This window comes from Carya illinoinensis, chromosome 12 (genome assembly GCF_018687715.1).
Source record: "Carya illinoinensis cultivar Pawnee chromosome 12, C.illinoinensisPawnee_v1, whole genome shotgun sequence".
NCBI classification, from domain to species: Eukaryota; Viridiplantae; Streptophyta; class Magnoliopsida; order Fagales; family Juglandaceae; genus Carya; species Carya illinoinensis.
The window spans coordinates 8,189,410-8,207,291 of record NC_056763.1 but is presented as its reverse complement, the minus strand read 5'-3'; the positions used below and the strand labels follow the sequence as shown (position 1 = coordinate 8,207,291).

Genomic DNA, 17,882 nt, shown 5'->3' with positions numbered 1-17,882 from the left:
GTATACACAGTTTGGAGATAGATAGCTCTTCTATCTTTTATGTTAGTGAGTCAGGTGAGGAAATTGAAATTGAACCAGAAAACATGGCTGCACCTGCACCACGCACTCTTAAGGATTATTTGCAACCCACTCGCACCACTACACCTTCATACATTGTTTTACCTGAAAATGCATCTAATTTCTCTATTAAGCATGGCATGATGTCAGTGATACCTCAGTTTCACGGGATGGATTCTGAGAGTCCTTACCAGCACTTGACAGATTTTGAGTTGGCTTGTACTACTTTTATCACTAGGGCTGTTATTGATGAATTCATTAGACTTCGTTTATTTCCTTTCTCTTTAAAGGATAAAGCGAAGATTTGGTTTAATTCTTTGAGGCCTAATTCAATTTCTATTTGGTCTGATATGCAGCGTGAATTCTTACAAAAAATTTTTCCTTTTCAAAGAACTCAGTTTTTGCAAGAGCAAATTAGCCAGTTCAATCAGAGACCTGATGAGAGACCTTTCAGGCCAGTTGGGAAAAATTTAAAGATTTGGTGAACATTTGTCCACATCATGGTTTCGAATCTTGGAGGTTGGTGAGATATTTTTACACTAGTCTCACTCCAGAATGCAAGCGGTTTGTTCAGACAATGTGCAATGGGAAGTTCTTTAGCAAGGAACCTGATGAAGCACTATCATTTTTTGACTACCTTGCTGAGAGCACACAATAGTGGAACACTCGTACTGATCAAGTTCCATTAGCAGCACAGCCACTGAGGGCTATTTCTGGAGGGGATAGATATGAGCTTAAAGAAGACACTGATGTTCAAGCCCAAATAGCTGCATTGACTAGAAGACTAGAGGTCATGGAAATGGAAAAAGTGAAGGCTGTGAAAGTAGTAGAGGCATGTTCTATATGTGCTGATTCAAACCATAAGACCCAAGACTGACCGATTATGCCAGTATTTCATGAAGGTGGGTCTGAGCAGATGCAATCAACTAACTGTGTTAATAGAGCACAAAATCAGCCTTTCTCCAACACATATAATCCGGGATGGAGGAATCACCCAAATTTCTCATGGAGAAATGATCAGCCTGGTCGGTCTCCACCACCTCAGCAGCAGCCATTTAATCAGGGTGCTCCTCAGCACCAGTATCCACCATATCAGAATCCTCAGAGCTATCCTTGTTTAGCTCCTCCTGGATTTCAGCCTCATGTAGCTGCATAGAGTTCTCAGCCTTCATCATCTGCAAAGAAGACTCTAGATGATAGTATGGCTTAGATGACCAATACACTTCAGCAATTCATGCAGATTCAGGCCACCATAAATAATCAGAACACTCAGGCCATAAATGAGTTGCGAGTCACTATTAATAAGATGAGCACAACCTTGAGCACCCTAGAGAAAGGGAAATTTCCAGCACAGCCTCAGCCTAATCCTCAAGTATACAGACAGCAACAACAGCAAGTGCTAAATGTCTCAGGGGATGTCATTGAGACAACAAAGGTAGTTCTTACTTTGAGAAGTGGGAAGGAAGTTCCCAAACCAAAGATGCCTATAGACACATAGGTAGTTGGTCCTACACCTGAAGATGTAACAGAGACTGATAAAGTTGAGAAAGAATCAGAGGTAGAGAGACCAGAGCTGAAGAAGCCTATGAGTGCAGATGTTGAGACTAGTAAGGGATACCAACCTGTGGTTCCCTATCCTCAGAGATTGGCAGCTAGCCAAAAGAACAAGTATCACACGGAGATTCAAGAGATTTTCAAGCAAGTGAAGATCAATATTCCACTCTTGGATGCCATACAACAAGTGCCTTTATATGCAAAATTTTTGAAGGACTTGTGCACAGTGAAGAGGAAGCTGAATGTGAAGAAGAAAGCTTTCCTAACGGAGCAAGTTAGTGCATTGATATTGAGCGAGACTCCTCAGAAGTTTGGAGATCCCGGCTCTCCCAACATTACCATTATGATTGGTGAATCACGCATTGGGAGAGCTTTACTTGATTTGGGAAGTAGTGTGAACTTGCTACCATTCTCAATATATGAGCAGTTGGGATTGGGTGAGTTGAAAAAGACCTCCATCATGCTACAATTGGCTGACAGATCAGTTAAGGTACCGAGGGGTATTGTAGAGGACGTGTTGGTCCAGGTGGACAAATTCTACTACCCAGTGGATTTTGTGGTTCTTGACATGCAGCAGCCGGTCTCCACTATTTACCAAGCTCCTGTCATCCTAGGAAGACCATTTCTAGCTACATCAAATGCATTTATCAATTGCAGAAGTGGAGTTTTGAAGCTTACCTTTGGGAACATGGCACTTGAGTTGAACGTTTTCAATGCTTGCAAGATGCCAGCACATTTTGATGACACAAGTGATTTGAATGCTGTGAAGAGTTTGACACCAACATATTTTATTTGCTCAACTTCTCCCTTCTCTGATGATGATTATATTTTTCAGACACCTGAATTTTTACTTGATGAGAAAATTGATCATATCAATGAAGATGACTTTGATTTTTTTGATTGTTTTGCAGATTATTCTTTACCACTTGAAGTACAATTTGCGGGAGCAAGATGGAAACCCCAGTTTGAAGCTCTACCACCACCAGACATGCTTAAATCTTCAGAGGAAGAAGTTCCCCAGTTGGAGCTGAAACCACTTCCTCAAGATTTAAAGTATGTGTTTCTTGGTCCTGAAGAAGGCACTTTTTCGGTGGTGATTTCCTCAAAGCTAAATCAGAAGGATGAAGCCCAGTTGATTGAAGTATTAAGAAAGCATCGAGGTGCAACTGGTTGGACAATAGTTGACATCAAAGGCATTGATGCCGCTGTATGTACCCACAGAATCCATCTTGAAGACGATGCTAGACCGGTTCGTGATGCTCAACGTAGGCTCAATCCTACCATGAAGGAAGTTGTGAAAGAGGAGGTGCTTAAGCTACTCGCAGTGGGTATCATTTATCCCATCTCAGACAGTAAGTGGGTAAGTCCAACTCAAGTGGTACCAAAAAAATCTGGTTTGACTGTCATAAAAAATGATAAAAATGAGTTGATTCCAACTAAAATGGTTACTGGCTGGAGAATGTGCATTGATTATAGAAAACTTAATTTAGCCAGTAGGAATGATCATTTTCCTTTACCATTCTTGGATCAAATTTTAGAAAGAGTGGCTGGTAATGCATATTATGGTTTCTTGGATGGCTATTCTGGTTATTATCAAATTGCTGTAGCACCTGAGGATCAGGAGAAAACCACTTTCACCTGTCCTTTTGGCACTTTTGCTTTTACTAGAATGCCTTTTGGTTTGTGTAATGCTCCAGCTACTTTTCAGAGATGCATGATGAGTATTTTTTCTGACATGATTGATGATATTTGTGAAATATTCATGGATGATTTCTCTGTTTTTAGAAAATCCTTTGAGAGTTGTTTGCATAATTTGGCACGTATTCTCCAGAGATGTGAGGAAAAAAATCTTTTACTTAATTGGGAGAAATGCCAATTTATGGTCACTCAGGGCATTGTCTTGGGGCATATTGTTTCTTCTGAGAGTATAAAGGTCGACAAGGCAAAGATTGAATTAATATCTAAACTTCCTATTCTTAGGACGGTTAGGGATATTCGTTCTTTTCTTGGTCATGCTGGCTTTTATAGGCGGTTTATTCAATGGTTTAGTTCTATTGCAAAACTTTTGTGCACTATTTTACAAAATGATATTGAATTTGTTTGGACTGATGAGTGCCAAAAATCTTTTGATACCCTTAAAAAATTGCTTACCACTGCACCTATTGTGCAACCTCCGCAGTGGGACCTTCCCTTTGAGATTATGACAGATGCTAGTGACTATGCCTTAGGAGCTGTTTTGGGGCAGCGGGTGGATAATAGGCCATTTGTGATTTATTATGCTAGTAGAACCTTGAATGATGCCCAGAAAAATTATACCACTACTGAAAAAGAATTGCTTGCAGTGGTTTTTGCACTTGATAAATTTCGGACTTATATTCTTGGTTCTCCTGTTACTATTTTCACTGACCACTCTGCTCTTAAGTATTTGTTGGCTAAGAAAGATGCAAAACCACGCTTGATTCGTTGGATTCTATTACTTCAAGAGTTCAACATCAACATTAAGGACAAGAAAGGAGTTGAAAACGTGGTAGCTGACCACCTCTCTAGATTGTCATCATCTCCTTCTTCAAATCTCAGCCTTCCTCTTGCTGATAGTTTCCCAGATGAGCAGCTGTTTGTGGTTGATAGCGCTCCCTGGTATGCTGACATAGTCAATTATTTGGTGACTGAGCGAATGCCTTCTGAATGGTCCACCCAAGATAAGCGTCGGTTTCTCTCTGAGGTACGACACTTTTATTTTGATGATCCATATCTTTTTAAATATTGTTCGGACCAATTGATTCGAAGATGCATTCCTGATGATGAGTTTTCTTTGGTTTTGAGATTTTGTCATATGGGTGCATGTGGTGGTCATTTTTCAGAAAAGAAAACAGTTTCAAAAATTTTGCAAAGTGATTTTTACTGGCCTTCCATGTTTAAAGATGCTTATAATTTTTGCAAGGCTTGTGAGCCTTGTCAAAAATTAGGATCCATCAGCAAAAGAGACATGATGCCTCTTTCCCCTTTTCTTACTTTAGAAATTTTTGATTATTGGGGAATAGACTTCATGGGACCTTTTCCAATTTCTTTTGGAAACACATATATTCTATTGGCTGTGGATTATGTTTCAAAATGGGTGGAGGCCATTGCTTGCAAAACAAATGACCATCATGTTGTCCTGAAATTTTTGCAATCTTTGTTTGCTCGTTTTGGCATGCCAAAAGTTATTTTAAGTGATGGGGTTCTCATTTTTGCAATAAGCCATTTTCTACACTTGTGAATAAATATGGTATCACACACAGAGTTTCTACCCCTTATCACCCTCAAACAAATGGGCAAGCTGAATTGGCAAATAGAGAGATAAAAATTATTTTAGAGAAAATCATCAAGCCTAATAGGAAAGATTTGGTCAGTTAAACGTCTTGATGCTTTGTGGGCTTATAGGACAGCTTTTAAAACAAATATAGGGATGTCTCCTTATCGATTAGTTTATGGTAAATCATGTCATTTACCTGTTGATATTCAGCATCGAGCTCTTTGGGCCATAAAACATGTTAACATGTCACTTGATGAAGCTTCAGGGTTGAGAAAATTGCAGATCAATGAATTGGATGAAGCTCATCGGAATGCTTATGACAACGCTCAGCTTGCAAAGGAACGCATGAAAATTCTGCATGATCAGAAAATTCATCCAAAGCATTTCACACTTGGCCAGGAAGTTCTTCTTTACAACTCTCGCTTGCACATTTTTCTTGGAAAGTTGAAATCCCAATGGAGTGGGCCGTACATTGTAAAGACCATTCATCCTCATGGTGCGGTAGACATTGTCAATCCGAAGAATGGTAATAGCTTCACTGTCAACGGACAACGTCTAAAGTCATTTCTGAAGGTCTTTGATCCACATGAAGAGATCTTGCTCGTGCAAGACCCCAGGGAAGTGTTTTGATTTGCTTCTCCTTCTTTACAGTTTTCTTTACATGCTTTGTTTTTATTTGTTCTTTTGCTTTGATTTTATATTTCATGTTGTTTGTTTGTTTTGCTTGTTTTTTTTTTTCTTGTGCACTTTGTTTTCTTTCGTTCAACTCATTGAGGACTATGTCTCTCACTAGTTGGGGCGTAGCATGTGTGCACAGTTTTTTAAAAATAAATAAAAAAATAATATTTGTGAAATTTGAGCATCTTGGTGGAGTAGTTGAGCGGGATCATTTGTGAAGATTTATTTTCAAGCTTAAAACATAGAGCATGATTTTTGATGCATCATATTTTGTTGATATGTGGCTTGAAACTCCAGGATGTTATGCTTATTGAGATGAAACTTGATAAAATTTTTGTAGAACGAAAGGCAAATTTTGAAGGACATTTTGCACATGCTTACGCTTGTAGTGTTCCTTATTCACCATTCATTGATTTAACACTGGAGAAGTAAACGGCAGGACTACCGAGCCATGCCAAAAAGATAAAAAGAAAAAAGAAAAAAAAAGAAAAAAAAAAGAAAAGAAAAGAAAAAAGGATTTGAAAAGAGAAGAAGAAAAAGGAAAAAAAAAAAAGGGAGAGAAGGAATAAAGGCAACTTAGTGAACTTTCCTAAGTAAAAAGGGCTAGAAACAGTTACCCAAGACTTTGGGGGTTGAGTGTCCAACCTTTAAAAATAGAGATGGCATGAAAACTGCTAATCCCTTGGGCTTTGAGGTAGTTAGAATCAGCAATGATTAATCTTAAGGTTGAAAAATCCTATGGCAAATCATGGCTAGTAATGAGGAACACACAACCGGTCTAGCTCCACACACACATTTGAGTTATGAGACATTTGCCTTAATTCTATGTGAAAGATTGTTGAGATAGTCTTGGTGGGTATAACCCTTGAGGGTTGAGTAGTAACGTGTCACTTTTGTGAGAATTCAGAATTGTGTTTGATTGTTTTTGTTTGAATTTAGATCTTTATGCAATATTCATCTCAATTAATTTTCACTATTTTGCTCAATGATTAGCAAAATGCTAGTTGGGGGGTGTGATTGAGCTGAATTATAGCATTTTTAATGCTTTTGGAACCAATATATATTAATTCTTTCATTACTTTATCATTGGTTTTATATGAAAAAATGAATAAATAAAGTTGTGATTTTAATTGATTAAAAGCATGAATTTCTGCTCTAATTTTATCAACTGTTGATTAATATGAATTATGGTATATATCGCTCGAGCGAAGTCAGGCAGATTCAAACGCTCGACTTCCGCTCGACAGTGGGCTCGAGCGAGTTGCGGGAAAAGTGATCGCTCGAGCAGAGGCATTTGGCCGCTCGAGCGAATTCAGGCAGAGTCGAATGCTCGATGTTCGCTTGACAGGCCGCTCAGCGAACTTTGGCAGAGTCGAATGCTCGATGTTCGCTCAACAGGCCGCTCGAGCGAACTTAGGCAGAGTCGAACGCTCGATGTTCTCTCGACACTCCGCTCGAGCGAATATCGTATTTTACAGATCAGGGTTTATTCCGATTTTTTACATCTTATGGCCGACCTTTGGCTGGAAAACTCGATTTTGAGTAGAGAAACACTTAGAATTCATTATTTTCCATTGATTTTCATTCAGATTCGGAGAGGAGGATTCATACAATCGATCATTCACGAAGCTACACAATTTCCACTGGATCATTCACTCACACTGCAGCAGATTGAAAAACTCCTTGAGGGGTCCAATTGCCACTGCAGCTTAGCCTCCTCCACTGCTTCGAATCTTCATCTCCATTCAATTGGCTTGATCTTTTCAATTCCCTACTTGCTATTTCATTTCAGTTTTAAATTTTTGAATTATTTTGGAGAATTTTGATTTAGACGTTTGAGTAATTATTTGTTATTCATTTAATTCATGTTATTTATTTTTATTGTTTCGTTAAACTTTTCATTTTAATAGTGATTACAATTACGGTGGTTTAATTTGAGAATTTGTGATTTGAATACAATGGTGAACCCTAGAACATTGATTTCAGGGCTTTTCATTTTTGAGTGCTTGTTTTTTCAATTACTTCCTAATTTAGTTTGATTCTTAATTTAGTTTTATTAATTTCTGAGTTTAATCTATTAGTCATTTACATTCTAATCCGACAATCAAAATCTAAAAACATGAATCTAGTCCATGACTAGTACCCCTTTCCATCCATTGCACATACCATCATTTTGTTTTCTCTTTGTGAAGTTTTTCACCCTTTTCAATGAGTTTGATTTTTAAGTAACTTTCCCTGAGGAGACGATCTAGGAATTTATTCCTAATTATTACACGACATCCTCTTGCACTTGGGATAGCTTTAGTGCTACTCATTTTTTGAGTGAGTCATTCAATTAAAATAAGACATATGTGTGGGCTGACATCCTCAAGCCCACTTATTCTAAACTAACAAAATAAGCTCTTTTAATGAAATGAATAAGTCCAAGGCCTTCAATAATAATAGGCCCAAGTCGTGTCTTTCATAGCTTGGATCAAGTGGATCAAAATTGGTTCTCCATCTTTCAAGCCCATCATGAGTGTCGGGCTCTTGCCAGTTTCATCCCAATTGAATTGTACCAATTCTTGCATTGCTACCTTGATCTTTGTGGCCATAATCTTGTAATTGATCCGTAAGACTTGGTCTGCCTCGGGGCCCATCAAAATGGCACATCTTGGGCATGAGTGAAACCAATGGTATGACATTTGTGGGCTAAAATTTGAAGAATGAAAGAAAAGACAGGTTTCCTAGAGACAATTCGCCCAATGCTAGAATTGAGTTACGACTGTCAAGGTGGGATGTATTTGATGATATTTCCCTTGAGAAAACGGTGTAAACGGCATAGGCTAGAGTTCGATTAGTTGCAATGCTCAAGGAGGTGCACCTAGGTGGTGATTGGCGGTGACTTTGGCGTTGGAATGACTTTCCTTGTATTAAAATGTGGTGGATCGAGTCTAATCTTCCATTTCGCTCTAAGAATGAACGAAAACAAAACAATAAGAGTAATAAGGCCCATATCAAAAAAAAGAGAAAGAATTAACAATGAAATTAAGTGCGGAAGATAGTTTAAACATGATTAATCACTTGTAAGCTGATTAATACCCTTAAGTCCAGTTACAAGTTTAACCAAGGCTAGATAAGGGGCAAATGGCACATCTTGGGAATGAGGGAAACCAATGGTATGACATCTGTAGGCTAAACTTCGAAGAATGAAAGAAAAGACGGGTTTCTTAGAGTCAATTTGTCCAATGCTAGAACTGAGTTACGAATGTCAAGGTGGGATGTATTTGATGAGATTTCTCTTGAGAAAATGGTATAAACGGCATAGGCTAGAGTCCGATTAGTTGCAATGCCCAAAGAGGTGCACCTAGGTGGCAATTGGCAGTGACTTTGGCGATGGAATGACTTTCCTTGTATTAAAATGTGGTGGATCAAGTCTAATCTTCTATTCCACTCTAAGAATGATGGAAAACAAAACAATAAGAGTAATAAGGCCCAAATCAAAAAAGAGAGAAAGAATTAACAATGAAATTAAGTGCGGAAGATGGTTTAAAGATGATTAATCACTTGTAAGTTGATTAATGCGCTTAAGTCCAGTTACAAGCTTAACCAAGGATAGATAAGGGGCGAATGGCACATCTTGGGCATGAGGGAAACCAATGGTATGACATCTGTGGGCTAAAATTCGAAGAATGAAAGAAAAGACAGGTTTCTAAGAGTCAATTCGTCCAATGCTAGAACTGAGTTACGACAGTCAAGGTGGGATGTATTTGATGAGATTTCCCTTGAGGAAATGGTGTAAACGGCATAGGCTAGAGTCCGATTAGTTGCAATGCTCAAAGAGGTGCACCTAGGTGGCGATTGGCGGTGACTTTGTCATTGGAATGACTTTCCTTGTATTGAAATGTGGTAGATCAAGTCTAATCTTCTATTCTGCGCTAAGAACGATGGGAACACCAATAAACGTATTATTATCCATATAAAAGTGGTGAGATACAATTAAGAAGCAAATCAACCTTGTAACTTGATTTAGAGACGACTAATTACTTGTAAGTTGATTAATGACCTTAACTCCGGTTACAAGCTTAACGAAGGCAAGATAAGGGGAGTATGGCACGCACGTCTTGGGCTTGAGGGAAACCAATGGTGTGGCATCTGTAGGTTAAAATTTGAAGAATGAAAGAAAAGACAGGTTTCTTAGAGTCAATCCATCCAATGCTAGAACTAAGTTATGACTGTCAAGGTGGGATGTATTTGATGAGATTTCTCTTGAGAAAATGGTGTAAACGGCATAGGCTAGAGTCCGATTAGTTACAATGCAAAAAGAGGTGGACCTAGGTGGCGATTGGTGGTGACTATGGCGTTGGAATGACTTTCCTTGTATTAAAATGTGGTGGATCAAGTCTAATCTTCTATTCTGCTCTAAGAATGGTGGAAAACAAAACAACAAGAGTAGTAAGGCCCATATCAAAAAAGAGAGAAAGAATTAAAAATGACATTAGGTGCGGAAGATGGTTTAAAGATGATTAATCACTTGTAAATTGATTAATGTCCTTAAGTCCAGTTACAACTTAACCAAGGCTAGATAAGGGGCGTATGGCACATCTTGGGCATGAGGCAAACCAATGGTATGACATTTGTGAGCTAAACTTCGTAGAATGAAAGAAAAGACGGGTTTCCTAGAGTCAATTCGTCCAATGCTAGAACTGAGTTACACTTGTCAAGGTGGGATGTTTTTGATGAGATTTCCCTGGAGAAAATGGTGTAAACGGCATAGGCTAGAGTCCGATTAGTTGCAATGCTCAAAGAGGTGCACCTAGGTGGCAATTGGCGGTGACTTTGTCGTTGGAATGATTTCCTTGTATTGAAATGTGGTAGATCAAGTCTAATTTTCTATTTTGCTCTAAGAATGATGGGCAACAACAATAAAAGTATTAATGTCCATATAAAAGTGGTGAGAAAGAATTAAGAAGCAAATTAACCTTGAAACATGGTTTAGAGATGACTAATCACTTGTAAGTTGATGAATGACCTTAACTCCGAATGCAAGCTTAACGAAGGCAAGATAAGGGGTGTATGGCACCTCTTGGGATTGAGGGAAACCAATGGTATGGCATCTGTGCATTACAATTGGAAGAATGAAGGAAAAGAAGGGTTTGTTTGAGTCAATTCGTGCAATGCTAGAACTGATTTTGACGGTTAAGGTGTGATGCATTTGCTGAGATTTCCCTTGAGAAAATGGTGTAAACGGCATAGGGTAGAGTCTGATTAGTTGCAATGCTCAAAAGGTGCAGCTGGGTGGCAATTGGCAGTGACTTGGGTGTTCGAATGACTTTCCTTGTCTTAAAATGTGGTGGATCAAGTCTAATCTTCTATTCCGCTCTAAGAATGATTGGAAACAAAGCAATAAGAGTAATAAGGCCCATATCAAAAAAGAGAGGAAGAATTAAAAATGAAATTAAGTGTGGAAGATGGTTTAAAGATGATTAATCACTTGTAAGTTGATTAATGCCCATAACTCCGGTTACAAGCTTAATCGAGGCTAGATAAAGGGCATGAGGGAAACCAATTGATGGGAACCAAGGCAGGCCTACTCTTAAAGATCTTTTGCAAATTCCAGATGGGCCAATTACAAGATCGAGAGCCAAGAAAATCAAGGAAGCAATGCAAGTATTAGTACAAACCACTTGGGAAGAAGCTAGCAAGACCCCAACACTCAAGATGGGCTTGAAAGAAGAAGAACCAGCTTTGATCCACTTGATCCAAGCTGTGGAAGACTTGATTTAGAAATATGGCCTTTAGATATTAAGGTTTTCAATTTGTTTAAAGAATTTTTATTATTAGTTTTGAATAAGTGGGCTTGAGGATGTTTAACCCATATATGTCTTACTTATTTGAACTAGGGTTTAGAAGTACTATAGCATGACACTATTCACGCTATAGTACCTGCGGCTACTGTTCACTAAGGGCATTTTTGAGAAAAAGGGTCTCAAATTTTAGTCTAGGGTTTTATCATGTTTTGGGGAGGGTATTTAAAGGATGTAACCAGCCATTTCAAGGCAGACATTATTTTATTTCAAATTTTAATTGTGAGTGAGTTTTTTCCTCTTGTTCTTAATTGAACTCTTAAACTTATCAAAGGTAAATCACAACCTTTGTGGCATTCCTCCTCGTAATTTGGGTTCTTGAGACGGGATTTCAACGGGTCTAGATTTTGATATAATCTAGGTTCTTGAAATGAGTTCTCAACGGGTCTAAATTCTCCATCCATAGACTTGAGTTTGGCGTTCTTGGGTAAGTTTTCAAATTGACTCGGGGTTCAAGGGATTCTCTTCCCGCGGGTTCATATCACCAATGGTATGACATGTTATGATTGAGTTACGACTATCAAGGTGGGATGTATTTGATGAGATTTCCCTTGAGAAAATGGTCGAAAAGGCATAGGCTAGAGTACGATTAGTTCCAATGCAGAAAGAGGTGTACCTAGGTGGCGATCAGCGGTGACTATGGCGTTGGAATGACTTTCCTTGTAATAAAATGTGGTGGATCAAGTATAATCTTCTATTCCGCTCTAAGAATGATGGAAAACAAAAAACTAAGAGTAATAGGGCCCATATCGCAAAAGAGAGAAAGAATTAACAATGAAATTGAGTTCGGAAGATGGTTTAAAGATGATTAATCACTTGTAAGTTGATTAATGCCCTTAAGTCCAGTTACAAGTTTAACCGAGGCTAGATAAGGGGTGTATGGCACATCTTGGGCATGTGGGAAACCAATGGTATGGCATCTGTGGGCTAAAATTTGAAGAATGAAAGAAAAGATGGATTTATTAGATTCAATTCATCCAATGCTAGAACTGAGTTACGACTGTCAAGGTGGGATGTATTTGATGATATTTCCCTCTAGAAAATGGTGTAAACGGCATAGGCGAGAGTTTGATTAGTTGCAATGCTCAAAGATGTGCACCTAGGTGGCTATTGGCGGTGACTTTGTTGTTGGAACAACTGTCCTTGTTTTGAAATGTGATGGATAAAGTCTAATATTCTATTCTCCTCTAAGAATGATGGGAAACAACAATAAAAGTATTAATGTCCATATAAAAGTGGTGATAAAGAATTAAGAAGGAAATTAAGCTTGAAACATGGTTTAGAGATGACTAATCACTTGTAAGTTGATTAATGACCTTAACTCCGGTTACAAGCTTAACGAAAGCAACATAAGGGGAGTACGGCACCTCTTGGGCTTGAGGGAAAACAATGGTATGGCATCTATGGGTTACAATTGGAAGAATGAAGGAAAAGAAGGGTTTGTTTGAGTCAATTCGTCCAAAGCTAGAACTGAGTTTTGACGGATAAGGTAGGATATATTTGCTGAGATTTCCCATGAGAAAATGGTGTGAACGGCATAGGGTACAGTCCGATTAGTTGCAATGCACATGCAGGTACACCTAGGTGGCAATTGGCGGCGGCTTGGGTGTTGGAATGACTTTCCTTCTATCGAAATGTGGTGGATCAAGTCTAATCTTCTATTCCGCTCTAAGAATGATGGGAAACAAAACAATAAGAGTAATAAGGCCCATATCAAAAACGAGAGAAAGAATTAAAAATGAAATTAAGTGCGGAAGATGGTTTAAAGATGATTAATCACTTGTAAGTTGATTAATGCCCATAACTCTAGTTACAAGCTTAACCAAGGCTAGATAAGCGGCGTATGGCACATCTTGGGCATGACGGAAACCAATGGTATGACATCTGTGGGCTAAAATTAGAAGAATGAAAGAAAACACGGGTATTTTAGGGTCAATTCGTCCAATGCTAGAGCTGAGTTACGACTGTCAAGGTGGGATGTATTTGATGAGATTTCCATTGAGAAAATGGTGTAAACGGCATAGGCTAGAGTTCGATTAGTTGCAATTCACTAAGAAGTGCACCTAGGTGGCGATTGGCGGTGACTTTGTCATAGCTACGACTGTCCTTGCATTGAAATGTGGTGGATCAATTCTAATCTTCTATTCTGCTCTAAGAATGATGGGAAACAATGATAAAAGTATTAATGTCCATATAAAGTGGTGAGAAAGAATTAAGAAGGAAATTAAGCTTGAAACATGGTTTAGAGCTGACTAATCACTTGTAAGTTGATTAATGAACTTAACTCCGGTTACAAGCTTAACGAAGGCACGATAAGGGGAGTACGGCATATCTTGGGCTTGAGGGAAACCAATGGTATGGTATCTGTGGGTTACAATTGGAAGAATGAAGGAAAAGAAGGGTCTGTTTGAGTCAATTCGTCCAATGCTAGAACTAAGTTTTGACGGTTAAGGTGGGATGCATTTGCTGAGATATCCTGTGAGAAAATGGTGTTAACGGCATAGGGTAGAGTCTGATTAGTTGCAATGCACATGCAGGTGCACCTAGGTGGCGATTGGCGGTGACTTGGGTGGTGGAAGGACTTTCCTTGTATTGAAATGTGGTGGATCAAGTGTAATCTTCTATTCCGCTCTAAGAATGATGAAAAACAAAACAATAAGAGTAATATAAGGCCCATATCAAAAAAAAAAAAGAGAAAGAATTAAAAATGAAATTAAGTGTGGAAGATGGTTTAAAGATGATTAATCACTTGTAAGTTGATTAATGCCCATAACTCCGGTTACAAGCTTAACTGAGGCTAGATAAGGGGCATGAGGGAAACCAATGGTATGACATCTATGGGCTAAAATTCAAAGAATGAAAGAAAAGACGGGTTTCCTAGGGTCAATTCGTCCAATGCTAGAATTGAGTTACGACTATCATGGTGGGATGTAGTTGATGAGATTTCCGTTGAGAAAATGGTGTAAACGGCGTAGGCTAGAGTCCGATTAGTTGCAATGCAGAAAGAGGTGCACCTAGGTGGCGATTGGCGGTGACTTTGTCGTTGGAATGGCTTTCCTCGTATTGAAATGTGGTTGATCAAGTCTAATCTTCGAGCGGGTTGCTGGAAAACAAAGATCACTCGAGCGGAGACATTGGCTGCTCGAGCGAAATCAGGCAGAGTTGAACACTCAACGTGCGCTCAATAGGACACTCGAGCGAAATCAGGTAGAGTCGAACTCTCGATGTGCGCTCGACACCCCGCTCGAGTGAACATCGTATTTTGACAGATTTAAGGTTTTCCACCGTCACACCATATAAAAGGGATTTTTCACTCTATGGCCGCAGTTGTTGACTGAAGAACACTTTTTGGGACAGGAAAACACAGCTATAAGGATTCAATTCATCTATTTTGGAGAGGGAAGTCCATATATTGCACGTACGTTGGAATCATACACGAGCACAGACAGGAGAAAAGCATTGAATCATTTCCTTGAGTTTTTTGAAGACGAGTTGCGGTTGCAAGGAGTATCTTTCAGCTTTTATTTTCTTCCAATATTCTCAGAACAATTATGGTGAATTCGTTTATGTTGAATTCCATTTAGAGCATGAGCTAAATTTTATTTATTCTAGGAAAATGATATAACCTATTTCTGAACTATGCTTGATTGTCTATGCTAATTTTAGGCAATTCTCTCTTTGTTTATTTGATTTATTCTGAGTTTATTACTTCTAATTAACTGGCCATTAATTAGATGATATTTAATCTTGTGATTTGCTATCGAAAGAGGGAATCATAGGGTAGATCTTGAATATTTCAGCATAGGTAAATATAGAGATCGAAAGACTTGTATGAACCTATGTAGTAATTAAATCATTGATCTTAATGCTTTCTTTATTATTTAATTTGCATATTCTTGTGTTAATTGATAAACAAGAGTCATTTCCAATTGACTATCGAAAGAGGCTTTTGGATGAATTAGAGATTTTCTAATAGACGAAAAGAATTAAATTACATTAGCTGGATGAAAAAAGCATAGTGAAGAAGTAGGTGAAGTCGATTTCCTAGAAGTTTTCTTTCCCATAAATTTGATCTTTGAACGTCAGTTTTATTTCCTTTCCGTATTTCTCTTTGAGTTGATCTTAATTTAATTTGCAACTACAAAAATCTTAGTGATTCCTCTAAATAAAATCGAGATTAGTATAATTTTGGTATTTGGCAAAAGTAAGGTACCATTCCCTGAGGACGATCTTTTCTTATCACTTTATTATAAAACTACGATACTGTGCACTTGCAGTTTTACACCGATCAAGTTTTTGGCTCCGTTGCCGGGGATTGGTTTATTCTTATTCTTTTTATCAATATCGATACAAAGTAATCTTGATTTTAATTTAGAATTTTATTTTATCTTTGTTCTCCAGGTGTGTTTTTGACGTTGGATGCGCCGTGCTAGATCTCGTGATATTATTCCTTTTGATCCAGAGATTGAAAGAACTCTTAGATCACGAAGAAGAAATAAGATACTTGTCATGGCTGAAGAAGAACGTGAGGCACTACCACGCACCTTGAAGGACTATGTACGACCAGTTGTGAATGGAAATTACTCGAGCATAATGCGCCAGACAATTAATGCCAACAACTTTGAGCTCAAACCAGCTTTGATTAGCATGGTGCAGCAGGCTCAATTCAGCGGATTGCCACTGGATGATCCCAATATTCATTTGGCAATGTTCTTGGAGATTTGCGACACTGTGAAGATCAATGGTGTTACTGCAGACACCATTAGATTGAGATTGTTTCCTTTTTCTTTGAGGAACAAGGCTAGAGGTTCGCTACAGTCTTTACAATCGGGAAGCATCATTAGTTGGCAGGACATGGCAGGACATCGGGAAGCATCATTCTTTCCTCCTGCAAAAACAGCCCAACTTAGGAGTGAGATTGGTCAATTCAAGCAAAATGATTTTGAGTCACTCTATGAAGCGTGGGAAAGGTATAAAGACTTGGTTTGACGTTGCCCACAACATGGATTGCCAGTTTGGTTGCAAGTTCAGATATTCTATAATGGGTTAAATGGGCAAACTCGAACTACAGTTGATGCTGCTTCTGGTGCCACTTTGATGTCAAAGACAGCTGAGGGTGCTACTGCCCTTTTGGAAGAAATGGCCTCAAATAATTATCAATGGCCAACTGAGAGGACTTTGGCTAAGAAGGTTGTTGGAATTCATGACTTGGAGCCGATAGCAGCCCTTTCAGCTCAAGTAGCTACTCTATCTCATCAGATTTCAGCCTTGACAACATAAAGGATACCACAAAGTACAGAATATGTTACATCTACAAGTATAACAGTTCCAAGTAATGAAGCAAGTCAAGAACAAGTTCAATATGTCAACAATCGGAACTACAACTATCGTGGTAATCCTATGCCAAATTACTATCATCCAGGGCTTAGAAATCATGAGAATTTTTCATATGGAAATACAAAGAATGTGTTGCAACCTCAACATCCTCCAGGATTTGATAGCCAACCAAGCGAGAAAAAGATGTCACTTGAGGATGCCATGGTTTCCTTTGTTCAGGAGACCAATGCAAGGTTTAAAAATACTGATTCACAGTTGGACAACCTTGAGACTCATTGTAGCAATATGGGAGCCACTATGAAGAATCTTGAAGTGCAAATTGGGCAACTAGCCACGACCATCAATGCCCAACAAAGAGGAGCTTTTCCTAGCAACACTAAAGTGAATCCAAAGGAACAATGCAATGCCATCACACTTAGGAGTGGAAAAGAAATTGAGAGGTCACCATTAAAGGAGAGCAAATCCACCCCTACAGTTGCGAACAATGGCCAAAGCAAAGATCAAGTAGAAGAAGAGGAGATTGTCAATGATACACTAAGAGAGACCGACTTGCCTCCTGCAATTTCATTTCCTGACCTCGCTCCTCCACTTCCTTACCCTCAGCATTTTCAAAAGCAAAAATTAGATAAACAATTTTCTAAGTTTTTGGATATTTTTAAGAAAATTCACATAAATATTCCTTTTGCAGATGCCTTGGAACAAATGCCAAACTATGTCAAATTCTTGAAGGACATCATTTCCAAGAAGAGAAGATTGGAGGAGTTTGAAACAGTGAAGCTTTCTGAAGAATGCAGTGCCATTCTTCAAAAGAAATTGCCTTAAAAATTAAAAGATCCGGAGAGTTTCACTTTGCCTTGCACTATTGGGAATTCATTTTTTGATAGGGTTTTATGTGATCTTGGTGCTAGCATTAATCTTATGCCACTTTCTATATGCAGGAAATTAGGACTTGGAGAGATGAAGCACACAACAATTTCTTTGCAACTAGCGGATCAGTCCATCAAGTATCCACGTGGAATCATAGAAGACGTATTGGTAAAGGTGGATAAATTTATTTTTCCTGCTGATTTTGTGAAGTTAGACATGGAAGAAGATGAAGTCTCTCTAATTCTTGG

The 17,882-nt window shown here is 38.6% G+C and overlaps 1 non-coding gene across 1 annotated transcript; it reads right to left on the bottom strand.

Annotated features, from left to right (window-relative positions):
• Positions 1 to 16,332: 16,332 nt before the first annotated feature.
• LOC122290549 lies at positions 16,333 to 16,439 on the bottom strand. Its single transcript, XR_006236413.1, has one exon. It is a non-coding gene; the product is annotated as a small nucleolar RNA R71 (small nucleolar RNA).
• Positions 16,440 to 17,882: the final 1,443 nt, after the last annotated feature.